The 27,367-nt window shown below is 35.4% G+C and overlaps 1 long non-coding RNA gene across 1 annotated transcript; it reads left to right on the top strand.

Moving 5' to 3' along the window:
- The first annotated feature begins 1,153 nt into the window (after positions 1-1,153).
- LOC135407115 (uncharacterized) lies at positions 1,154-9,082 on the top strand. Its single transcript, XR_010426707.1, has 3 exons — positions 1,154-1,228; positions 5,907-5,962; positions 9,040-9,082. It is a non-coding gene; the product is annotated as an uncharacterized LOC135407115 (long non-coding RNA).
- The last annotated feature ends 18,285 nt before the right edge of the window (positions 9,083-27,367 follow it).

Raw genomic sequence — 27,367 nt, 5'->3', positions numbered from 1 at the left:
GGGATTACAATTTGCTCCTATTTCTGGGGGGTTTGTGTTTATGTGATACACGAGCAAAAAGAACCCTGCAAGTGCCATGTTGCATTTCATTACAGACAAGATAATTTTTAAAAAGATCCTTAGAAGATATACTCTGTCAGTTATGTGATTTACATATTACTATGTCTGTTACAATGGAAAAATATTAATGATAATAACTTGCTTTCTGAATGAGCAAAGTAGGAACTATGCTCATGGAAGCAACACCCAGCAAATGCAACCTTATGTTGATTGCCATGAATACTCTACACATTAATCTACAGAACTTCATTATTCTTTTGCCTTATGCTGACTGAGCAGGGTATGCTGGTAAGATAATGCTCACACAACTAAAAAGTTAATAATGCCATATAATTATTGCCACACTTTTAATAACTCTTCTTTGTTCCTCATGGATATATGGTAAGAATAGAATACTATTCCCATTCTATTCCTTTCAGTATTGTTTCTGATATAAGATTCTGTCTAATCCCACACAGCTATTCTTATGCAATTATGTGATGTAATTGTACTTATTAGACATTCTGCTTGTACAGACATTAGAAAACCAAGACACAGGCTTCATATTAACTTACTGTACTTGGTGCCTTTTAGTAACTGGTGATAAATCTTGCAATCCATCTTTTTTTTAACATGGGACTACTTTTATTTGAAAGCGGTCTTCAAAGCATACACTTTGATGACTTTACATAGTCCCTATTTAGAAAAAGATTTGATATATCCATGAAAAGATATGAGTCAATATATAAACTCAAAGCCAAGAGAGCACTAAAGCTGAATAAATTCGTGGAGGAGATACTTTGTTTTGAAACAAATCTGTTGGATCTGAAACTCCGGGTCTGTTTCTGACTACACTAGAGTTAACTTTCATAGCAGCTTGCATGATGTTTTGGATTTGTGGCTGAAACAGTGTTGGTAACACATCAATGTTTTGATGCTTGCTGAGCAGTGCTTACACAGTGTCAAGGCTTTCTTTTTTTCCTGCTCTGCTCCCTGCCTATCAAGTCAGCTAGGAGTGAGTAAAAGGCTGGCAGGGGACATAGCTGGAACAGCAAACCCATATCAGCCAAAGGGATATTTCCTATCACATGATGTCATGCTCACAGACAGAGTTAGAGTGAGTGGTTTTGGCTTTCAAGGTGACCATTGCTTGGAGACTGACTACAGGTTGGTCTGCTTGTAGAGGGTGGTGAGTGATTTCTTTTGTTCCACTGATATATCTGTTTGGAGTTCTTACCCTCCTCTCTCCCCCTTCCCTTATACTAATCTACCTTTATCTCAAACCATGAGCTTTCTCAGTTTTGTGCTTCCTGTTTTCTTTCCCCCATCCCACTCAGGGTGGGCAAGCCAGCAAGTGGCTGTGTAGAAACTTGACTGCTGGTTGGCATCAACCCCTCCCAACACTATTGAATCATACACCATTTGTAATCTATATTATGCTATGATCGTGACGACTAAGTAATTTCTTTCTGAACTAATCTGAATAAATTCTCAGCTGAGAAATTAGAAGCAAATAGTTAATAGAAAAAAAGATGAGGGAAGAGATATTAACCTCTAACTGCTGAGAATGTAGAGTCCTAGATAAAAAGTACACAAATACTGATAAAGCGTATCTGACTAAATTAAAATAAATTATCAGCATGCAATGACAAATATGTCATAGCTAAGGAATAATAACAAAGAAGTGCAATATACTTTTTAAAAAAATATTTTTTAATTTTGGATAAGCTACTGAAGTCACAGTGTTATATTTGAAATCAGTCTGATTTCCTGAAATGAGCAGAGTGTTTGACCAACAACAACAAAAAATTATTTGAGTTCTTCTGTAGTGATGCTATTCTCGGTTTAGTTTAGTCAAGTTTATATTTACCAGGTAATTAAAATATGTAAATTTATTATAATTACTCTTCATCTTCCCCCTTTGCAATATAAAAATGTTTCACATTTGAATTATTACTGATTAACTGAAGATAGTTTTATACTATCTTTCTTAAAATCTTTGCTTACCTCTTAACTTGTGTTTACTACTCATTTATTAGCATTATCTTGTTATGTCATCTTTTTTTTCCTTATATAAATTAACATGTTTGTCATAAGAATTTTGCCTTAATTCATGTGACATCAAGATCCAACTGATCTTATAACATTTTTCTTTAATTTCCTCTGAGGTGCTGCTAGCTTCTTCCTCTCTATGTGTCTCTAAGTTCTTGATCTTGTCTTTCATTTACCCTAAATTTTTGAAGTGAAGTCAAAAACTACTAGAATGTCTCATCAAGGAAGCACCACTGGTGACATCTACCTGACTTTATTACATGAGTACTCACAGTACACTCTTCCATCATTCTCAATCTAGGACAGGAAAATTGCCCCAGATTTCTGAAAGAGGTTGTCCCTCATGCTGGGCTTTTTTGCTGCTTCCTTCCCAAGAAGCAGTGAGGTTTCTGTGGTTGAACTTAGGTGTTACAGTTGGAAAGTACCAATGGTACAATTTAGCTGACAAATTGCATGGAGGGAATAATAAATAGCCCCATACTCAGCTGACCTGTAGTATACTGGAAGAGGCAGGATAGTCTGAACTGGCACCGATATTGCAGTAAAATCTTCATCTGCTTCTTCCCAGGGGAATACAGTGGAACGAGTCTCCTCCAATTAACCTCTCTCCTTGGAATATCATGGGACTATAAAATTTACCGTGAAAAATCTCTGAGGGGATATTGTAAAGTGGACAGAAAAAAATTAAGGTTTCTGAGAAATAAATTGAACTGACTAATATAGTTCTTGAGGTCTGTAAGGGCAGTGTGCATGTGTGAGAACATAGTAGTGTCATTATGTCTGTGGGTTTTATGCAATCCTCATAGTTTACAGATAAGCACATATACCACAGACATAACTGATTGATTTATTCTGAGCTTCTTAATGCATGTTTGCCCTTGGAATCTTCTCATATATACTAATATAGAAGCAGTGAAAAGTCTGTTTAGTCATGTCCATGGTCACTGTCTCCCTCTGCATTTCATGCACAGTAGATCGCTCACTGCCAAACTGGCCTCCTGAGTGGGTCTGTGTGAGTAGGTTGTGCTTCTGTGAGGTGCAGACCCTCTGTGGATCACACAGTGTGAAAAGGGCAAGAACCCCACACAGGGGCATACAGTCCTGAGCCACTGATTTTCCCATCTGCCCTCAGTGCCAAAAACGAGGCAAAGTCAGTATCCGTTGTTCCTGCAGACACCAATAATCCCACAAAACTCTGCAAAGATTTCTTTCCCCAACCATCCTCTGCTCTTAAGATTTTTGACTCTCCTAAACTTCTTCCTTGTCCTATATCAAAACATAAACTAAATACCAGTAGCAAAACCCCTCAGCTTTTGTTTTCTCTTTGGTTTGTTCTGTTGTCTTCCATTAACCTATTTGTTTGTTCCTGTTTCTTTCCTTCTGCTTCAGTCATCTGTGTGCTTGGTGTACATACAAATTTAATAGTGTGCTACTATTGCATATAAAGGCAAGCTCTGGCTTAAAAAATCATAAAGGTTTATCATAAAAGTGTATCTCAGTGCTCCTGGTTTTGTCATATTCTGATACATACAGTACATTGATATATACTTCTCAAACTGGAAATGCCGTAGAGGTAGGCAGCCACCTCCATCTCCCATCTTAGTAGATGTGCCTGTGTGACTGAACATCTGTTTTAAAATCAGTGTGGTGCTTAACATTTCCCAAGTGAAGTCCAACTCACAAATAAGGTCACTTGAACCTCAGCAACTTCTGGACAATGGATACAAGTGCCTCCTCAGAGTCCCACATCAGTGGGGACATGTTCAGCATAAAGAGCCAAAGCTGAAAGGGATGACACCGCAAAGAAAAACAGCAGTGATCCTGACAAGGATATTAAACAGAAGGATCAATGGTAGAAAATAGCTGGAAAAAGTCAAAAGAAATCAGGCATAAAGGAACAGCGGGATAGACTTATCTTCTCCTTTAGAACAAAGAACAGTGAATTAAAAACCAGATGAGATATTTTATAACTGCACATTTTATCAGAGCTAAGAAAAAAAAAGATATCGAAAAGGAATATTTAAGTTTTACTTAAAATTTGAAAATGCCTAATGCCCAGTGGGCAACTCAGCCCTGCAGAAGAGCTGCTCAATGTTCACTTCTCAGTGGGAAGAGGGAGAGAACCAGAAGTGTAAAAGTGAAAAAGCCCACGGGTTGAGTTAAAGACAGTTTAATAGGTAGAGCAAAAGCTGCACAACCAATGCAAAATCAGGGATTCATTCACCACTTCCCATGGGAAGGCAGGTGTTCAGCTATCTCCAGGAAAACTGGGCTCCATCACACGTAACAGTGACTTCACAAGACAAACACCATTATTCCAAATATGTCCCACCCTTACTCCTTCCTTGCCCAGCTTTTATTGCTGATTATGATGCCCTATGGTCTGGGATATCCTGTTGGTCACTCAGGGTCAGCTGTCCCAGCTGTGTCCCCTCCCAACTTCTTGGGCACTCCCAGCCCACTCATAGGTGATATGAAAAGCAGAAAAGGCCTTGGCCCTGTGCGAGCACTGCTCAGCAGTGCCTAAAGCATTCCCATGTTGCCGACACCCTTTTAGTCACAAATTAAAAACACAGCACTAGAACAGCTACTATGAAGAAATTAATTTTATTACCACTAAAAACAATACACACATATAAAACATCTTTTCTATTCTGATTCTCATTTTTTGCACAGAGCATCACATACGAATTCTACAACCTGAGGAATGTCCTAAAATCTCAAGGATGGCAATGATGGGATACTTTAAAAAGGAACTATGGTGTTTTTATTTAAATAGTTCCTTATTTGAAAATCATTCTATATACCTCATGAAAAGATTGTAAATAAGTCTTGCTTATCTCAGTGGAGTAAGGAAACCAGTAGAAAAAAAAGGAAAGCATAAACATTTCCTTCAAAATTAAACATGCCTACTTTACATCTGATCCCTCAAATCCTGAACATCCTTCATAGTCACATAGATTTCAGTAGCAGCTGAATATGCAGAGTACCTAAAAGAGTCCATCCTGTATGTACCATTTTTTTGCTCATCTCTCGTTTCTTTTTTAAAAGAAATTTAAAAGAGTGCAATTTTTTGCATAGATACAAAATTATAAATTGAATATTATCAGTCACAGTTTTGAAAATATTCCTTTTGCATTTGAGCAAGCTGACAGAAATGTTTCAAGTATTTGCACATCTTTACAAATCTTTGCTTGTTATTTCTTATCATCAACTCATAAAACAGACACGCATAAGTGGTTAGATGAAAGGAAAATAACTCAAACAATAGATTCATGTCATAATCACAAATTATTCTCAGCATTATAAAGGGAATAATAATGAGAAAGAGAAGAAATAGCAAACAACAGACTAAATAAGCTAGTTTATTTCTGAATCATTTGCTCACAGTAAAAAAACCCTAAAACATACATTATATATTGCATATTAGTTTATTTTGTAAAGATAAAATAAGATTAGTATTTTAGAAAGTAATTTAATTTACAGAGATGAGAGTTTTATTTAAGTGCTTTCACTGCTTTTCCAACATGAAAATTATGCATATGGTGGTCTCCAATTTGAAATAAAATCATGGTAGAAAAAAGGCACTTTATCTGGAATATTATTGAATTACAGTTAATTAGAAAATAAGTAAACAGTCATGCTCTTTTGCTCCATGATTCCAACAGCAATAGAGAGTGGCAATGGGCAATTTCAAATTAGAATCACAGAATCATAGAAAGTAGTCCTTTAGTACTTGTTTTCAGCTTGCTTTTTCCATTTGGCTATTTCAACTTCTAAAAAAAAAAATTAATTAAATTTTTAATCTGTTGTAGGAATGTTAATTGCTATTTTCTCATGAGGTCTGAATGGATATAGAAGCATCTGCAGGGTGAGTAAACAACAGCTACTAAGTAATCATTATCATATTTGGATTTAATTTAAAGGGTTTTTTCGTTTGTTTTCCTTCTGCGTCTAGAGGGTAAAGAAGTAACACCTGCCTAGGAAAAAGCATTCAGAAGTAATTTCTCTCAATTACTTATTTAAAAATTCTCTACTTCATTCTGAAAACATTGTTATGGCGCTAGGATACTTCAGAGCTGTAAAATGGGAGGTGATCACATCTCAAAATTTTACTTCTCTTCTTTGAGTCTTCATTGTCTTAACAGAAAATATCTTCATTATTTATACACAAAAAATTGCTAAAATTAACATAGCAAATTTTGCATCTCTACTATGTTTAGTTGAGATGGAGTAAATTTTCCCCATAGCAGACCTCACAGTGCTGCGCTTTGCATTGGTAGCTAGAAAGGTGTTGATAACACACCAGTGTTTTGGTTATTGCTCAGTAGGACTCACACAGCACCAAGACTGACTCTCCAACATTCCCCCCTCATCAGTAGCCTGAGAACAGGAAAGATCTTAGGAGAGGACACAGCCAGGGTAGCTAAAGGATATTCCATACCATGCAATATCTGCTCAGATATAAATACTAAGAGAAAAGAAAAGGGGGGGGGGCAAATTTGCTGTTATGACATTTGTCTTCTGCAACACCCACCAGGAGGAGGCTGGGCATCACCTAATGATGGCAGGTAGAGAAAAAAAATGTTTTGTTTTCCTTTTCTTCCTTGAATGGCCTTTGTTTTTGCTTTTTAAAACTGCCTTTATCTTGACCCACTGAGTTGTTTTTTTCATCTTATTTTCTCCTCCTAGTTTTCTTCTGAGGAGAAGAGTGATAGAGCAGCTTGGTGGGCACCTGTCCTCCAGCCAACATCAACCCAGTGCGCCATCAAACTCTTTCTCTCTTTGATTATTTCTCACCTGCCATGTTTATAAAAATGTAGCATTAAATTCTAAAAGTCATGTTTTATCACAAGAAGAGATTATTTTATGAAGATGTATTATTGAATTTGACATTGTGCGGTCATGGTTCTACTCCAGTTAACTTACTATTAGTTGAAATTGTCTGCACAGTATCTAACTTATTTCCTATTTTGGGTGAATATCCTATATTAGAAAAATGTCCTAAATTTGCATATTTGTACTGCTAATGTACTTATGTAACCTGTCCCAGATCAATAATTAACATTTGTGTGATATTAATGATGGCTTAATTTGCTTTTTTATTAGCAAGTCATTATAAAGAAACAGAAAAAAAAAAACAAACCCAAAACAAACAAACAAACAAACAAACAAACCTCAATGAAAATGCATCCAAGTCCGGTACTACCATACATCTCTATTCCCAACTTACTTTTAGTCACATCTGAAAAGTTGTTTAAGGTGCTAGACAGACATCACCTCATTGGCTAAGGATAAGAAAATTTCAAGCTTCAGCAAACCAATGGGGAACTCAATCATGAGGTGATAATGCTACCCAAGAATGTCCTTTTCCTGAACCTGAAGTCTGTGATTTCCCAGAATTAATGTACATTTGATCCTGGCTTACAATTATTAAAAAACCACTCTATTTTTTGAAAGATTGCTTAAAATCTTAAAATACCTGGTCCTTAACACGTAAACACACAGATAATTCTCTCTAATACTGATTTCTTGCTTGATATTTATATGAGTCAATGTTAGACTTAATGGTTTATCAACAGTCCTCAATGTTTCCAATATTTTTGTGCAAAGATATCTAAAAGCAAACTGAGAAGGCTGTGTTCCCAACAGCAATTTCTTAGCAACCTTGTATGTGAAATGTGTAGCAGATGACTTGCAGTAGGGAACGAGCTGACTACACGTGGAGAATATGGAAACTACAGACTACAAAGAGATCTGCAAACCAGTTCAACACACACAAAAAAAAATCGACCAATGGAATTATCAGGTCTTGAAGAATGAAGATGTCCTGCTCCGTCTGAAGCACAGAAACACTTAGCCCTTTAAGAAAAAGGTATATAGAGAAGAATAACAAGATTATCAGGAAAATCTTCAGTACTGAAAGAATCACCAAGTGACTGATTACACTTAAAGTGCAATGGCTTGAAGAATATGGGAGAGACTCAATAACGCTGTTTGTACAATTTCTCAGAAAACTGCTAGTCTAATTATATGTAGGATAGCATGAGCTAATACACTTTTATCACACTTAGCAATGAAAATTCAGCATTCAAATGTTAACTGCATCTAACACTGCATTTAGATTGTCCTTTAAAATCCATTTTCTACAGCATTGATTTTACAACTAATAATTAATTTTTCTCTGTGTTACCAGCTTACCATAATTAGAGGCAATAGAAATAAAAGTAAAAAGTAAATGTAAAGGGTGCAGCGGTGCTTTGCTGCCAACACTCGTACTAAGAAGGACAATTTACTAGCTGTTACGCTGACAAATAATTATTTATGCATAATCAAACAGTGTCGTAGGATGTTGCAGTGGATATTCTCAACCAGTTTCTTGAGCATTTCCCTTCAATGCCTGAAAAACATAAGACAGTCTCAGGCATAACTTGCAATATGGGGGGAAAAAAAAGCCTACCAGCAGATTTTCCTATCTCAACAGAGCCTTTATAAAGATCATCTCAGAATCTACAAAAATACATCATGCATGTATACTGTCCTCTTAGCATTAAGGTATCCCATAACCAGTTGCCTTATTCAATGCTGTTTTTGTACAGTGACTCTCTGTTGTCTTAGTCTCAGCAAAGCAATATTACTGATCAGGCAGTAAAATTTAACCAAAACATGTCGTCTGGTTTGGACTGGAATAGAGTTAATTTTCTTCATAGTAGCTTATATGGGGCTGTGGTGGCTTAGGGCTAATCCTCAACAACTATATTTCCAAAGTTTGTGGAACAAACAGTATTTAAATCCACAGGAAAAAAAAAAAAAGAGAGAGATAACTAAAAATAAAGGCACATGCACATATTCAGAACAAAGTCTTATGTTCTTATGGAGAAAAATGTCATCAAAGAGCAATGTAAAACATGACTCAATTTTAACTTTGCAACGTTTTCATTCTTTCAGATGCACACCCAACTCTTGCTGCGCTTATGATGCAAAATGTGGTAAGGAATAGAATGCTAACAATAGCATCATATGTTAAACTCTGACCCTTTGCATTGTTATTGCACATACTTTGGTTGGTTTGACAGATCTGAGCATGAAAGCAGGAAGGAAAGAATAAAGTTTATTTTTGGTATGTACAGGGCTAATAACATGCTGCCAAATGTTTAACAATTTTAAGGACATGAGGTGTTACATGCCAGTGTTTTAAAGATCCATTAGAAACTGTTCTCTGATAGACAGAATCTGAATGTGTTTATCCATTTTGTGTTAAAGGTGTTGACCTAGTGAAAGGCATTTTTATCACCTTTCTTTCTGTTAGATGAAGAGTTTTTAGTACGCTTGCAGCATCAGTGGACAAGTTCCCCATTGAATTTATTTTGTGATTACTACTGAAGCAAACAGAAGCTTTTTTTTCTGTTCTTCCTAGCAGAAAATTAAACAATGTCACAATTTGGAATGGGTATGAACTGACATTTTCCCAGTGGCTTTTACCAGAATGTAGTCATTTAGGTAAAAAAAAATTGCTAACATTTCTCATAAAATTTACTAAAATAAAGATACACTGAAAACTTGGAACTGGATTCCATATATCAGTAAATCGACATTTAGGGAGGAAAACAATGGAAAAATAAGTTTATGTTCTTTTACCCATATCCTTATTTACTGTAAAGACCAATTACAGAAAACATGATTATATTTACTTAAATGTAATTTTGAAATATTTTTTTAACCAAACTTGTCCACATCACACAGATGTTTAACACTCGTATTCTCACCTTGCTGTCTGTCTCCACTGTGTTAGGAACTCACACGCAACTGAAGATGCAGTTTTTGGTCCCAATCTCTTTTCAGACTACCTCAAGAAAGGATGATAAAATCAATGAGCTATTTATATTCTTTTAACATTTTTTTTATACGGCTATCAGGCACTTTCTTGCAGTTTCTGCACCAAGCCATTATCACTTGGCTAATTTCTTGCAGCTGTCACAGAAACATTGATGAACAAACTATTACTGGAGGCTGGATCTACCCTTATATAGGGATAATGACTTTTTTTTAAACACAAAATGGATGAAATATTTCTATCATATTTTCTGTTCAGTTTTCTGAGTTAACTGAACAGAATTCTGTTCTAAGCAAATGCAGAATACAGTAAGTATTCATACCGGCTTCAGACACCTATACTTTCTCATTTAGCCTAATTACTGACTTCTGAGATCTTCTTAATGAACTCGTGGCTGCTAGTATTAAAGCACCAGTGCAACTTTCCATCTACAAGTTTATAGTTCTGACCTATAACGAACAATTGAACTGACCAAGACGGTAATGCTTTAAACAGAATTGAACATGCCAGGCAAAGAATCAGACCGAAAAAGACAAAAAATCAAGCTGGTGGACATTTAGATGGACAAGCTTGAGTGCCAAGAACAAAAGGATATATGTATTGAACACAAATCTGATCAGAAATGACAGTCTGCAACTTTATTGCAGAAACTAAGAAGTCTGGAGGAAGAAACTGCAAGAGAGAAGCAGTCTTGTAGGATGGCAAAAGAACCCCAACGAACCAATCAACCAACCAAACCCCCACAAACATTATAAAAGGATTCCCAGTTCAGGACGTCATAAAATTAAGATCTAATTAATCCTTTATTAAACCTGATCCAAGCGGAAGAGATGCTTGACAAGAGACTCTGACATCCTAACAGTACCATGCCAATTCTTTACCCATCCAGCTGGTTTCACTGTTTTGTTCTATCGTAACTTTCTGACATATCGTTTATTACATAAAATTTAAATTTTCTTTTAGAAATATTAAAGTACAAGTTCTTACTGAAATAACTGCTGTTATCCTAACATCCCAAAGCATTTCTGCTGCTCTTTCTTATGTGTGAAACACTTGTGGGTCTTTGAGTAATTAAATTCATGCGGAGGGCTGTTATACACAGGTTTTGGTTTTGTACAAACCAATTCCTTCAAGTTTCTTAACCACTGATCATAGAATCACAGAAGGATTTGGGTTGGATGGGACCTTAAAGATCATCCAGTTCCAACCCCTCTGCCATGGGCAGAAACATCTTCCACTAGGTCAGATTGCTCAAAGCCCCAACCAATCTGACCTTGAACACTTCTAGAAATCCATCACTTCCTAAAGTGTCTTTGCAAGACATGGAAATTTTTTTTTCTTTCCTGAGTAGATGGTGCATAAAAAGTAAGGCATGTCAAAACATTCCATGTTGTCCTTCTGGAACCTAGACTTGTCCTATTTTGTGTGGAGAGTTGCTTATATTTGTATTTTTGTGTTTCTCAGATAAAATTTTGGGACAGCAGTATATGGGCAGAATCTAGGACTAGAAGAATGGCTATAAAGCAATTGTTGACATTTGCTTATTTCTTTACTTAAAGAGGAAAAAATCTGACTTAATTGGATATTTACCTTTAAATAGTTTTTTAAGAAACTTACATAGAAGAAAGGAAAACGTATTTTATATTTGGTATGTAAACTGGACAACGCATTTGCAAAAATTTTCTGTAAAATTATTTTTCTGCTTTTTTGGAGACAAGGGAATCCCCACAGAGAAAGACAGAAGAGTTTAATAATTGCAAGACAAGTTCAACAAAACAGAGAGAGTATTCAGAGGGACCCACATTCATCCTGTGCTTGGTTGGATAAGAACCAAAAGTAGAGATAGAAAGATATGGAGGGAAATAGGGGGAGAGGAGGAAGAGAGAGAGACAGAAGTGACAAACTTGAAAAGTCTTGGAAACTGCAACATATTTCATTCAAAAAAGTCAAAAGAGCACCAGAGTTTGTAGAGTCCAAAATGGGGTCAACACAGGGTATGTCCAGCAGAGGGAGATTTACCATGTATGTGACACTCGACTGTAATTCAACCTACAAGATTAGTTACTAAATATCTTCCCTTTTTGTTAAAAAAATATGTTTGCATGTTTTCATATGTTAGGATGCCCTTGAATTCAGTCAGCTGTGAAGGCTTTTCAAGATTCATCCAACTGTGAATGTCAAAACCACAAATTTTTATTCCAGTTTATAATGCAGACTCTCCTTTGGAGTTGTACCGATCCTCAATTTGGAATAACACCACATAGTATAACATAAGGCTTTTTGCTGCAATCCATGTCAAATTTTATTACACAAAGAGAAAAATTAAACTATGATGACTAAACTGTGATTAAGAAATTGTTAAAGATGAAAAATACGAAACATAAACCTTATTATAATTAAAAAGAGGTAATTTTTTTTGGTTTTAGCAGAAAACCTTCCTCTGTCTGGGAAAAGATTGTTTTAACTGGAATAAGGAAATATTTTTCTGTATTCAAAGACAAATGTGAAAATTGGTGATGCTCTACAGAAATCGAGGCTTCATGCCAAACACCTGCTCTTTGGAGTGGGTGATAAATTGATCTGAAAAAAACCCCAAACTTCACCCTTTTTTCTTTCCTATAATTTCCTTGCTCTACTGTCATTACACAAGTACATAAATGGGAATGGATAACAGTATTAAAACAATTGATATGCACCGAAATATATTTGAATAAATTTGTTAAATAATTGAAAGCTGAAGAAGAAATTTAAATGTTTTGGTTAGATGGATTTTTTTTATGAGAAATGTTCAAATGAAAAAAATATTGGTTTTGGAATGAATGTGTAAAGCCTTGAAGAACTCATTACTTAAAGGCAAATCTTTTATCATGTAACTCAACTCAGAATAATGATTTTAAGTTAGTTGTTCTGAGGTAGAGTATCTTTATATGAAGTGTTAATAAGATGGAAGGATGTGGTTTCATGTAAGTGACCCACAGGGCTTCCTTTGAAATAAAAGGAAAAAAAACTCTTGAGTTAAGTAACAGCATCAAGGGACACCTTTCTTTGCTTTAGAGAATAATTTATTCAAGATTAGTAGTAACAACTCAGCAGAATATAAGCAACTTGGCTTCTTGATAGGACTATATAAAAATCCTTTTTTTCTTAACACAACAACAACCGCTCTTCTTCACTTAGGAAATGATCCCAGCATGAGCTACTTGTGTTCTCTACAGGCATCCTTCATGCCAACTGAAGTATTTTGTCTGTCACCTCTTCAACCACTTCCTTCAAACCACTCTTTAGATAGATCTTTCAACAGTAGCCTCATCCAAAAAGTAGGCTTTTTCAAAATAGATTTTTTCTTCTGCTTTTTAGCCTATGCACATAGAAAATTTAGAAACACAGTGACCCATTAAAAATCACAATTAAACAGCTTAAGGCAGTATTTCAGCTTAAAGCCTTTTTATGACCTACTGCTCTAAAAAGTTAGAGAGTAAGCATGAAAAGAGACTGAAGGTTAAAGAATGACAATGCTTAACACTCTGTTATGAAAAATACTTTATTCCTCTAGGCAGCATTCTTCTATGGTGTGAAGGCCAATGTGAGGACCTCTGTACCTGTTGAGCCTTGGGGTAAAATTACACAAAGCAGATGAAGCCATCATTTAGAGACACTTGGGGTGGGGCATATATAGGATCATGGGATGTGGGGCTGCACAGGGTCCAGTGGTGCATTGCTCTTACTGATTAAACTGGTAAATTATGAGCTCAAAAAGTTTGGAGCAGATGTTGGTGTCAGAGATCAGATTCATCTTCAGCAGAAAGGAATGAAGGTAGCAGAGTTTAAAGTGCTCCGGAACAGACCAGAACCCCAAAGGATTACACCCCAAATGTTCTTGAACTGCAATCTGGTTTGCATTGTTTTGTTTTCTTTTTGGTTACCAGACTGTCCGTAAATTAGACTTGATTTCAAAAACATGTTAATTATTCTTAGACACTCACTAAACAGTTTGTATAAATACCATTAAGATTATGCTATTTTTCTCAATTTACTAGCTTCAGTTTCTTCTCTGTTGTTTGCACTGTGGTTTTGGCCACAAAAATAATAATTAAACACAAATTCAAGAGCAGATTTGTAGGATGTGAAAACAGACCTCTGACCTCAGGTTGTTTACTGGGGAACCAATCTGTTAAACACAATGGAGGCATTTGCCCAACAGTCATCAACATAAATAGTATGACAGACTACTGAGCTGCCACAGAGGGAAACATCGTAAAGATAAAAAATGCCATTCTGAACAACGTCTCTACCTTTCTTTACATCACTTAACCATCTTTCTGCTGTTTTATTTTCACTTGTATGCAGATCACTTTTATAAAAAGAAGTATCACTGCCTCTGCTGGCCAGACAGTATGTTTATGTCATGTGTTGCAAACTCTGCTGTGGAGTTGTTACTGGAAATAATCTGTAAGATGTGTGGAAGGAAAAGTAGCGATTAGGTGCCAACATTCTTTCTGAGAAAACGCTCTAAGCTTTCACATGTACTGCTGAAATCCTAGTGATTCCTACCTAATCTGAATTCCTGTGTAGAACAGCAGGAGGAAAAAGTTGGGACATCATGATAGTGGAACTCATGATTCTAATTTTAGCTGCCTTAGGCTGGATTTTGAAAAATAAATGAGAAAGAAAATAAAGACACCCAAAGTTAGCAGTTATTTAGGTTTTTATTTTCAACAGTAAGCTTCTTGAAATTATAAAATTCTGCCAAAAATTACTGGCATTTAAAAAAGCCTAAAATATTGACTCTCTATCCTAGAATGTTAAGTAGATGTCCAGTTGTTTCTTGATTAAAGGAAAAACAAAACTGCAATTAATACTTACTGGAGTTTACTGGATGTGGTTTAATGAATATAAATGCACTGTTGCAGCTAAAATTATTCTTCAAGAACAGGATCACATGTAATTTCAATTGACTGGCCTCTGGCATGTCACAAGGCAAATATTATTTCATTCTTAGATGGAAAAATGCGATACAAAATTTTTCACAATAGAAGAAAAAAATCTAGTATTTCACGTATTAGTATATATTTATGTAAACCTTTCTTGGGATCTCCCACCTCTTTTACTAATATATTCAAAAAATTATTTTATTGAGTAATTTGCTTTTATTTTACAGAAAGGTCTATAGGAATTTTGACTGTGTGTATTAATTGTAAATAGTTTACTTTTGTTGAATATTTGATGAATACTGAAATGATGCATAAAATTGCTTGATATTGCTTTTGCTTTATTTTTACATTATAATAACTTTGAAAATCAGGTTTCTGGTAGCAATGCATCTGTGAATTGTTTTTATTTCCGTGGTTATTAATCTGTAGCTAAATCTCACTTTTTTTTTCTGAACATTCTGGCATAGGAAAGAATTCTATATTATTCTCAGAGCGTAGCTTCTCTGCTAACATACATTAGAATGAAATTAGAATAAAGAATTCTTCTTTATTCAATTGCTTGTAAAAATTGCTACAAGAGAGATCTTTTGCTGCACTAGAGTAGTAAAATATGTGCATGTTGATAAAAGGAATTAATATGATATATATACATTGACTATTTTAAGCAACAGGCGCTAAGCAAAATAGAATCATTCTTTTGCTGGTTTAATTGCATTACAAAGGCTTTTGCTGTATAAGCAATATGAACAAGCAGTTTATTTGTTGATCAGTTTTTTTCCAAGATTTGATTTTCAGTAAAAATACTAGCTTTAAACTGAAACAACCTCTTTGAGTGTCAAAGATGGTTTTAGTTTCTATGATTTCTATGCTTTCACAATAATAAAGAGACTGAGAACTCACCAGTGAAGTTACCATTGAGAAACAGATAGTCACCGGAAAATGATATTGATCCAGGTCAGACGAGCAGCAACGTAGTGCAGAACAATTCCATACGTGTGGTATTTTCTGCACTTGCAGTCTTGAAAACCTAAAACATAACGGAAGAGAACAGAACAGAATAGAAAGAATATAGTAGAATAGAATAGAATAGAATAGAATAGAATAGAATAGAATAGAATAGAATAGAATAGAATAGAATAGAATAGAATAGAATAGAATAGAATAGAATAGAATCTGAAGATGTTTTAAAAGTGGGCCCACAAGTAAATTCTTGAGGTTACTATGATAAGTACTGAGTGATGTTCTCTGGCTTGTACTGTTCAGAAGAACTTTTTTAATGTCTGGCCTTTTCTGACCTCAAAAAGCATAGATCTTCAGCAGCTGTAACTCCATATATAACCACTGCCATCAGTAGACTTATCTTGGTCTATACTGAACAAAGATCCAATTCAAAGAACCTAAAAAATTTCTGTGCCGTTACAAATCTCTTAAACCATTCACTGATTGGTAACAGAATTTTGTTTCTACCTTGTACCCCTTTCAGAAGTGCCTGCAGTAAGAAATTATTTTTAATAATAAGAAAACATTTAAATATTATTTAAAATTTGTGAATTAGTTGTAAAGCTTTATTAATTCAAATTTTTAAATTAAACAAAATTGCTCTATTTTCCTCAAAACATAATATATAACATATAAAACATATTTTTTCCAATCTAGCAATTAGTCAAATTTTGAAAACTTCCCTGGAAATTATGCCAGTTGCCTTCTAAAGGGTGACAGAAACTGTTTTGCTTTAAAATATTACTCAGTGAAATTCTGAAGATATCATTGTTGTCTCATCTGCACCTTATTTTCTGAGTCAACCTTAACTATGTAGACATTATTCCTAAACTGAGAGACTTAGGCAGTTTAAGAATTACTATTTGTGAGAAAAGGGTGTAAAACTGAGTTACCAGGAGCACAAGAAAGAAAATATGAAATCATGGAGAAAATATTTTTTTACTCATTTATTGTTATTCTCTTGCAGTTCTCTATCAAATTAAACAGAAGAGGAAAAAACTTAATCGAGTTTGTCATGGTTTAATCCCAATTAGCAATGAAGTACCACTCAGTTGCTCAATGTCTGACCCTACTGTTGGAGAGGAGCATTGGGAAAAAAGAAAAGTCAGAGTCATGGGTTTATATAAGAAATATAATAATAATTTTTAATAATTTAAAAAATAAAATATAATGACAGTGTTGTTCTTATCATCATGGCTGGGCTTCTCGAACGAATATTTGGGAAGGGCTCTACCCATGTTTGCTGCAAGCACGTTGGTGGCTAAAAAGACCAATACGAGATAGGCATGTCCAGTTGCAAAAGGCACAGCAGAAAGACTCTTTAGATGGTATATTCTGCAAGGCACGATTCTTTCTGCGATGTCTTTTCTCCTCGAAAGTGATCCTGCATGCTTTCTCAAAGGAGACAGCTGCGTTATAGATGGTGTGTCTCCAGGTCTCCCGATTGGAGGCCACAGTAGACCAGTTATGATGATCAATATGGCCAAGACTGAGATGTTGTTTCAGGGAGTCCTTGTATCTACTCTTTGGGGCTTCTCTCATGTGGCAGCCAGTGGCAAGTTCACCATAAAGCAAGATCTTAGGGAGGCGGTGGTCCTTCATCCTGGAGACGTGCCCTGCCCATCGCAGCTGTGTTCTCAGTAACATGACCTCAATGCTAGTGACTGCTGCTTGTTCTAAAACATGTATTGGTCACATAATCTGACCAGTGGATATTTAGGATTGTACGGAGGCAGCGTTGATGGAAGCGTTCTAGGAGACGCAGGTGGTGGCGGTAGATGACCCATGATTCGGAGCCATATAAGAGAGTAGACAGCACTATGGCTCTGTAAACACTGATCTTGGTACTTTTCTTCAAGTGTTTATTTGCCAAACTCTTTTATGAAGCTTTCCAAAGGCACTATATGCCTTTGCTAACCTGTTGTCTATCTCTCTGTCAATCTTACCATCCGAGGAGATGAGGCTACTTAGGTAATTAAACTGCTGAACTGATTTGAGCTCTGATTGGCCAATGGTGATATGGGGATGAAGGAAGACTTCCTGAGGTGCTGATTGATGGAGAACTTCTGTCTTCTTTAAGCTGACTTCCAGCCCAAAGAGTTCAGCAGTGTCTGCAAAGCTACTTCTGTGTGTGCAACAAGGGCAGCATCATCAGCATAAAGCAGCTCCCGGACAAGATGGTTTAAGGTCTTGGTGTGGGCCTTCAGTCGCCTTAGGTTGAATAGGATTCCATCAGTACGGTATCGAATGTAGATACCCAAATCTTCGTTTGTGAAGCCTAGCCATGATGATAACAACAAAACTAACAAAACAGCAACAAAATGACAACAAAAATATTAATGCTAACTGTAATGAAAAGGTGGTGGCAAGGAATAAACACCAAGGGAAAAAAGTGATGCACAGTTCAATTGCTCACCACCCCACTGACTGATGCTATAGTGAGCCCAGTGTTCTATGATATAGAATATCCCTTTGACTAGTTCGGGTTACCTGTCCTGGCTATGCTGTGTCCTGGTATCTTGTACACCATGGCAGAGCATGGGAATCTGAAAAGTCCTTGATTTAGAGTAAGTACTGCTCAACAACAACTAAAATATCAGTGTGTTATCAACATTATTCTCATATTAAATTCAAAACACAGCACTGTACTGGCTACCAAGAAGAAACTAGGACAAAGTTATTTATGACTTATTTTATTTTAAGGACTATTGGCTAGTTTTTAGGGTTTTAATAAATGTCAGGTTCTTGTAGATAAAAGGATTTTAGCTCAGTGGAATATAGATAGGGGTAGAGGCATTTTTGGTGTATTACCCATTACTGATGGAAGCCAAAGACACAGCCCAACATTTTAGTTCATGAGATGTGCCTACTAAGGTATAGCACGTTAAATAAAGAAAAAGCCAGCTTACAATCTGTCTGTCACATCAATGAGATGCTCACCAGCCTTCACAAAATGCTGACTTCTACTAATGTGATAGTACTATCTGACTTACAGTTACCCAAGTTTTTATGTCAGAAATATATAGGCAAGGTAAATTATTGTTATATTTTTTGTTCTCCTACTATATATGTGTGTGTTTGGAAAACAATAATCAAAATGAGGTATATGTATAATTTCTTGTCAGTAACTATGAAACTACATGCTCTAAAATTAAATAACAAGACTGCCAAGATGAAACATATGGTAGACAAAAATTATATAAGTAGAACCCACATTTATACATAGATGTGGGTTAAAAACTGTTTATAGTTTTTAGCAAAATAGATATAAAATTGTATGCATGGTCAGACTTCATTTATTAATTCACCACACATATACGAAATATCGTGGGGCTGTCAGCTGGTCTTGGAGCAAAGATCAGAACTGAGCCAATGGTTTGTAGTCTATTTTTTATGAATTCTCCAGAGTGAAAAATTGCAATACAGAAATTTCAAGTTTCCTTTCTCATTTGCCTCAGAATTTCTTCCAAAGGAAAAAAGAAATAAATTCATCACAGTTCTAACTTTAGTTAAAAGGCCTCATTCAAATCCATAGTTTAAGGCACTAACCTCACTCACCTTTGGCCTGGCATTTGTAAGAAAGGTGATGTTTGGTGCTGCTCTTGCAGTTGATATGACTTTACCTTATTTGCTGGAGCTCAGACTGGAGTGACATGAAGAATCAGGACACAATAAGAATAGGAATCCTTCAGGAAATGCAGCCAACTCAAATGCATAAAGGTCATGCTCATTTATTATTTAACTTATCACTAGGAAACTCACATGAAAAAGCTTCTTAGAATTTGTAAACATTACACTACCTTTATTAGTCTGATCCTAAGGGAGCAATGCAGTGGAACTGATGTGGAGGAAATATGTACATAACTAGAAATACAGGTGTTAATAATATTCTGCACTGATATGGGGGTGGATGGAGCAGTTAAAAGCACATTACTGACTTCACTGGCCATGAATAAATGTCTACAAGATTATTCCATGGAAACACTAAAATAAATCATTGGAGCATAAGAACAGGAATTATTTCCTAGGGGGAGAGGTAGTTAAGTCTGCAGAAAGCTTATTAAAAATGTGGATGCTTTAATAAAATAAGATCAAGGGAGAGGGAGAGAGAGAGACAAACGGAGAAAATGCTGGCATAGCTTCAAAGATTATAAATACTAAAAAGTATTATGTGGAAATAAAAAAACCCCACACATTTGTCTTGGATGAACTGTGACTGTCCATTACATTGAGGTAAATATGGAATAATCACAATGGCATTTATACTAGAATAGACAAAAATTGTATTATAAGAGACTAAAAGGACAGATTAGTTTTTTTAGTCACGCATGCCATAGAAACCAAATTAATCTCAAGAAGGAAAGTGCAACATGTGACTGCATCCAATATATTTGACTGGAATACACAGATCTGAAAGAAGAATGAGAAAACTGAAAGAGTAATGATGGGACACAAATTATCAGTGCAGTGATACTTATATGGATTTTCTGAAATTAGATTTAAAAGAGTCACAAGCTCTGTGCTGCTGTTAAACAGATGCCCAAGGTGCATCTGTTATTCTCAAGTATGTCCACATTTCTAAAATAATTCAAAGAGTCTTCTGGGCTGTGAAGTCTGAATGTCAGAATGGTGAAAACCCATTTTTTTTGGAGGCATTCCAAGATTCAGTAAACAGCAGCAATAATTTATTGTAAATCACAAAAAGTTAGGTCTCCCAGCCTTATCACACTGATTTGCTGTGACAATCCTCCACAGAGTTATGTGTTGACTAAGTCTGTACTACTCAATGGAATTTTGTATTCTTGATGCTATGAAGTTACTGTTTGAGGTAAGTAAGTCTTGTGTGATATGGTCCAGCCTTTCAAATGGAAAGCTATAAAATTACAGGGCATCACCAGTATTCTTTCCTTTTGCACACATTAAAGTAATTTGCAATGGGAATTTGCATTGTTCTAAGAGAAATCTACCAGGGTTGCTTGAGCAAGCAGCTCTAGTACTTTACTGGGAGATGCCTCCAAGTGGGAGATTTCCCATTAAAAGTTTGCTAGATTTCAACAAATCAGAAAGATGAGCCACAGGAAAATCTCATTGAAGCTGTTCTAGTGTTTGCAAATTGATTTCTAAACTGGTAAATGACTTGAAACCATGGGAAAAAAATCTGTATCAGACCTTAAAAAATAAAATATTAATCTGGTGTTTTGTTGGGGTTTTGGGGGACAGTGGATGTGGGCTCTTTTTAATTTTATTTTATTTTATTGTTAATCTCAAACTTCCAATACTGTCCTTCTTTGTTTAAAAGAAGTTGCTATACAGATTTGTAGCCCCTGGAGCCCTAATTCTGTGGCAGGTTGTGGCAGAAACTCAACAAAAAGTATTTTATCTTTTTGACTCACATTGTGATTTTTATTTTCTAATAACTCCACATGGTTTCTGTCCTCAGGAAACATTATAACAAAGTTTGAAGATAATAGGACATGATACCTTGAATATGGGGGAACTTTTTTGCTTTTGGGAATATCTCCACTACTGTTTAGAACGGATTGTCTTAAATTCATCTTAGTCTATAAACTTTTTCTTAAAAAAAAAAAAATTCGATGTACTGTGTAGTTAATGAAAATTTCTGTTAATAAGATTACATTTTTTATTATTATTATTTAGATGTGGAACTTGGAAAGTGTTTTAAAATTATTATCAATGTGTCTGGTAAACATTAAAGTTATATCAGATTCCAAGGATATTTAAATGTGTTTTCACATCAACTGTTCCTTGAGGATATTACCACATTATTATATTGTTGGAGGAGGGAGGTATAATGGAACAATAAAATTAACATGGATGCTAAATAATTGCTATTGTTTCATCCTTATTGTTTATTGCCTGCTACTTGTGTGTTCTCTACTGAGAGACCATACACACCTTGCAGAAAATCTCAGGGAAGGACAGGTTCTGAAACTTGAGAACAAAATCAGTTTTATACCAGGTTAAATAAAGAAATTACATCTATCATGACTAACATTAAGGAGATTCTTAAAATTTATTTATCAGGAAGACATTTAAGAATATCTGTTAAATTCTTATTCAATACACTATTTCTATAAAAAGGCCTTCTGCAACGAAAATCATGGAACTTGCTTTCCCAGTTTGTATTTATTAATTTTATCAACAATGTCAAACTACCTTTTGAATAAAATTAGAATCATGATAACTTGCAAAATAATGCTGATTTCTGTGTACTAAATCATTCTATGATAAAAATCAAACAACATTCCTTTTTTTTTTGGTTGGGTTTTTTTAATTTTTTGTTTGTTTGTTTGTTTGTGGGGTTTTTGTTTTTATTTTTTTTTGCTTCAGGCTTGAAGAAAGCTTAAAAACCTTGTCACCTAACATGGTAAGTCAATTAATCATTTTTTGTGTTCTCTCAGTGGGCTCCCTGATTAAGACATGAAGAATTCTTCTCCACAGGTGGAGTAAATAGCTCTGAGAAGTTTATATGATATTAAATTGTGCATAATTTGGACACAGGAATTCAAAGGTTTTCATGAAAAAAATGTGTCCAACAGGACACAATTATTTGCTACAGCCTGAACATCCAAAGTCAGTCAGTTCATGATCCTGTTTCCTCTTCTAGCAGCAGTTTCCTCTTCTACCAGCAGTTTCCTCTGTGTTCTTCAGCAAGCCATATAACTTTTTAATGGCTTATTTCGCTGTCAGTGAGTAAGAAGGGAGTTACTTGTAAACGTGAGTGGGAAGATGTATCTCTAAATGCTAACCAGATGAAAGGAATTACTATTCCATTATCAGCTGATTGAACTCTCAATGCTGAGTAGTAGTGTCAGTGGTGTTATTCAAAGTATTTTACAATAACAGCCTGCAATTATATCTCTTAGACAAGTATTAGTCATATGCAAGCACTATTACTGAATTTTGCTTTTTCTTGATATCTCATTAAAAATGAATCAAGTTCTTTTGGAGGCTGCTTTGTCTGTTCTTGTGTTGAGCAAAACAGAATATCACTTGTTTAAATAAATATTCATATCAGATTCTGAGGAATTTTCTTTCAAAAAATACATGAAGATTAGTTCAAATCAAAATGGAAACCAAAAGTATAAGTACAGCTTACACATACTGCAATTATCAAGCTTTTGCTATATTTTCATCCTGAATGATTATCTGTTTAAGTCTAGTCCAAATCATTTCTGATCAAACTTACCATGCTTAGGGCTTAGCATCTTGAGTTGACTTATTTCTAGCAAATTGGAATAGATATTTATTCACAAAATCAAAACTGATTTTTGTACTTGATCAAAATCAAAACCCGATTTCTTGTGCTCAGCACTGTTGAGGCTGCACATTGAATCCTCTGTTCAGTTTTAGGCCCCTCTCTATAAGAAAGACCTTGAGGTGCTGGAGTGTATCCAGAAAAGGACAATGGAGCTGGTGAAGAGTCTCGAGCAGAAGTCCTATGAGGAGCAGCTGTGGGAGCTGGAGTTGTTTAGACTGGAGAAAAGGAGGCTGAGAAGAGACCTTATCACTCTCTATAAAAAAAACCTACTACTACACTCATGAAAGCAGGTAGTAGAGAAGTGGGGGTTGTCTCTTGTCCCCTGTAACAGGTGACAGGGGAGGTTTAGACCAGATATTAGGAAATACTTCACTGAAAGGGTGGTCAGACAATAAAATACACTGCCTAGGAAAGTGGCAGATTCACCATTGCTGGAAGTGTTCAAAAGGTGTGTGGATGTGAAACTTTGGGATCTGGTTTAGTTATGAACACGGTGGTGCTAAGTTAACAGTTGTACTAGATTATCTTACAGGTATTTTCCAGCCTTAATGTTTCTATGATTCTTCAATTAACTAGAACCTCAACAAAGAGGTGAAGTCTGAGCTTGTTAAACTTAGTGAAGCTCATTGAAATATAATGTTCAGATATTTGTCTCTTTTTATTTTTAAGTAACATAAAAGATGTGTTAGTCTCTCTAACCCTCAGCCTATTTCAATACTACAATTCCCATTTCTTAGTGACAGTCAGGATGTAAGGACAAAGTGTAGAATTTCGTGTTTCTGCTGTTCATGTATTTTTCCTCATTAAAATATAGTATTTGTTTCCTATAAACATGTCTCTATATCAATCTTCAATATCAAATTTTACAAGTGAAAATAGTACTATCACTTCAGACACAAAAAGGGATATATTCTCTTTTGCACTCATTAACATACTAGTTATTATAAGAATTATAGACATATGAAAGAACAGAACACCAGAAGGCATTTTTTCCTTATTCACAGAGATATATGTGTTGTTACTCATGCAGCAGATAAGGAGCTGAACTCGTTAGAAGACACAATAATACTTTAAAAATTATGTAATTTGGGGAATGCAATATTTTTTTTTGTACATTTGTACTGAACTCCTATGTAAGGGATAATTATATATGAATAGCTCTGCATGTCTTTGAAAATCTCTTTGAAACTCAAAACCTGTATGAAACTTTGTTTGGTACATTTCAGATCTAAAATTCTACCTTTCTTTCATGAATAGAAATCTGTACATCAAAGGTGAGAGGAACTGGCATCCTCATTTTATTTTTGTGTTATAAAGAACAAGAAAAGACTATCTGATAATAGAACTGTAAGAAGAAAACTGTCAATGACACCACAGGTTGAAAAACAGAAGGCTACACAAAAATGCAGCCACTGTTTTAGCTTAGATAGCCTCAGTACAATTATCATTAATTTCTTTAAATACAAACGTCAGACAAAAAGTTTTAAAGCTGTACACAAAGAACTGATCACTGTTCAGAAGTACATATTGTGGAATCCTTTTGTCAAAGCAAAATTGATTTTCACAACAGAAAAGGTACTTCTCAACGAAGGTCAAACTTCAACTTTCTGCTTATAATTGTTTTGGCACTAGAGCTGTTTAAAACATAAATAGAGAGAAAGCAAAATCCAACAACATGTAATTGTAGGATTTCTTCTTTTGTAACTGAAAAAGAACTGTGGGCAAGAAATATAGAAGTTGAGTTCATTCTCAGTAAATACTTAGTCTAGAAAAAAATATTGGGGTAGGACTCAGAGCCTGTCATCGGAGACCGGAGAATGTGCCTTGAAAAACGTGAAAGACTATATTTAAATGACACAGAAATTCTCGGTATATTTTACTTATTTTGTTGCAACATGATAAATAATTTTTCCTGACTCAAAAGGCAGTGGTATTCTAAAACCTTGTGGATGTAGGTAATAAAATTGAAAGTCAAAAATTACTCAACTCCTCCCATGTTAGTTCCAGGTGTGAAATACCTTTATTGTACGCACACTTTTACTTTACTGCTTTACACACTTTACTTTTTTTAGCATGGACAGAAATCAGCATGATCATGCTAAAGAGGCATTAAACAGAAAAACAGTTTCTAATGTATACAGATGCACTGGGAGATGAACAGATCGAGAGCAGCCCTGTCAAGGATTTGGAGTTTTTGGTGGATGAGAGACTGGACATGAGTTGGTAAATCCAATCAAATGCTGGACTGCACCCAAAGCAGTGTGGCCAACAGGTTAAGAGAGGTGATCCTGCCCCTCTACTCTGCTCTGGTAATACCCACCTGGAGACCTGTGTCCAAGTCTGGGATCCTCAGCACAGCACTGACCTGTCGGAGCAAGTCCATAGGAGGGCCACGAAGATGATTGCATGGATGAAACCCATTTCCTGTTAAGACAGGCTGAGAGAGTTGGGATAGATGAGATTGAATATAAGAAGGAAATTTTTTATGATGAGGGTGCTGAGACACTAGAACAGGGAAGTTGTGGATGTCCCATCCCTGAAAGCTTTCAAAGTCAGGTTGGACAAGCCTTGAACAACCTGACTCAGGGAAAGCTGTCCTGGCCCATAGCAGCGGGATTTGGACTAAATGATTTTTAGAGGTCCCTTCCAACCCAAACTATTACATGTTTCTATGATATAATGCTTTTCAAGACTTTTTTTCCAAGATTTTCAAATTCTCTATCTGAATTTTTGTCTGCTGATTTTGGACAAGTTATCATGAAACTCAAACACCACCAACTATCCGACTGCTCAGTGGACTCCTATGAACATTCTCTTAACTTCTTTGGCAAATCATCTTCATCTAAACCTTAATGCTTTCACTGACATTTTTTTCATTACTTGGACTCTGGTTTTTGAAAGACATGCGATAATTATACAGATATTGCTCAATTTACTTATCCTACATTAATTGTTTGGCCAATATACAAACAGTTCCTGAACCTACATTTACTGGTTTTGAAGAACATCATGTCTGAGTAGATGGGCTTATATTAGTAAATCTTACTTTGACACAACATTTCTGAATATAGGCAAGTAATATAGAAAGATGGCAGAGTTTTTCCTGAAAAGACTTAAGATAAATCTGCAGATATTACGGAACTGTTTCAGTTGTCTAATTCTTTGAGACCTTAAAAATTAATAGAACCTTTATTTAAGTAAAATTGAACATAAAATATCAAAATGAAATGCAAATCATGTAGGTCTCACAAGTATTGTAATATAGACTATCCATACATCAGCAGAGCAAAAAGGAGTCTAGGTTTCAAAGTCACATGTTATCAAAACAGAGTAATCAGAAAGTCATGTAAAGTGACATAGGAGATGTATAGTAAAGATAAGCATAAAATGTTTCTCGAACAAAGGAACCATTTTAGAAATATAGAGTCAATAACATATGTGACAAAATACCAGCGTAAAAAAACATAATATCAAATATACTATGTTCTTTTCATTACAGTACAGCCTGTACTGTCTCTTGAATAACAGGAGTAAAATATATAATGAAATATTACCAAATTCTTAAACATCAGATTATTTTATGGTAGTATCCACAAAAATGTAATGTAGAAAAATTCCACGTCTCCAAGTGCCAGTGAAGCATTCTTACTGATGCAGTCACAGCTTTTACAGCATCTATGTATCAGTCATTCTGTCCTGAGCTTTTCAGCTGTCATCTACAAACAATATATGGGAAGATTTTCATGGGAAAGTAAATGGCAACAAAAAACTTTCCTTGGAGACTTTATGAAGTCACTGGGGCTATTTATTTTAATGGCACTTCCTGAGGAGAGAGAGAAAAAAGAGGATGCAACTTCTGCTTTCTAAAAGGTCATCAACTGCTATTTCAGTTCCACAGGTCAGTGCAAGAAGAGAAGATGCTCATAATCCATTTTCATTTCTTTATCTGAAACACTGAGTGGAAACAGTCATTTGGGGTCTGCCTCCAGCAGAGGTCTGATTGCCTAAACTGCTTTTTAAATGGACATGACGGCACTGATCTCTTCACATGATGTAGTCAGTGTAGCCATCTGTTCTGGGACCAACTTCTCCTCTTCAGCAGTAGAATATAAAGAAGTTTTACCCATCCTTGGGCCACCATTGCCCATATGTTTTCCTAGCTTTGAATGAAATTTAGTCTTTTTTTTTTTTTTAACTCAGCAGAAGTCCATATTTTGAAGTGTAGCTCAG

This window comes from Pseudopipra pipra, chromosome 2 (genome assembly GCF_036250125.1).
Source record: "Pseudopipra pipra isolate bDixPip1 chromosome 2, bDixPip1.hap1, whole genome shotgun sequence".
Lineage (NCBI taxonomy): Eukaryota > Metazoa > Chordata > Aves > Passeriformes > Pipridae > Pseudopipra > Pseudopipra pipra.
This window is presented reverse-complemented; position numbering and strand designations above follow the sequence as displayed.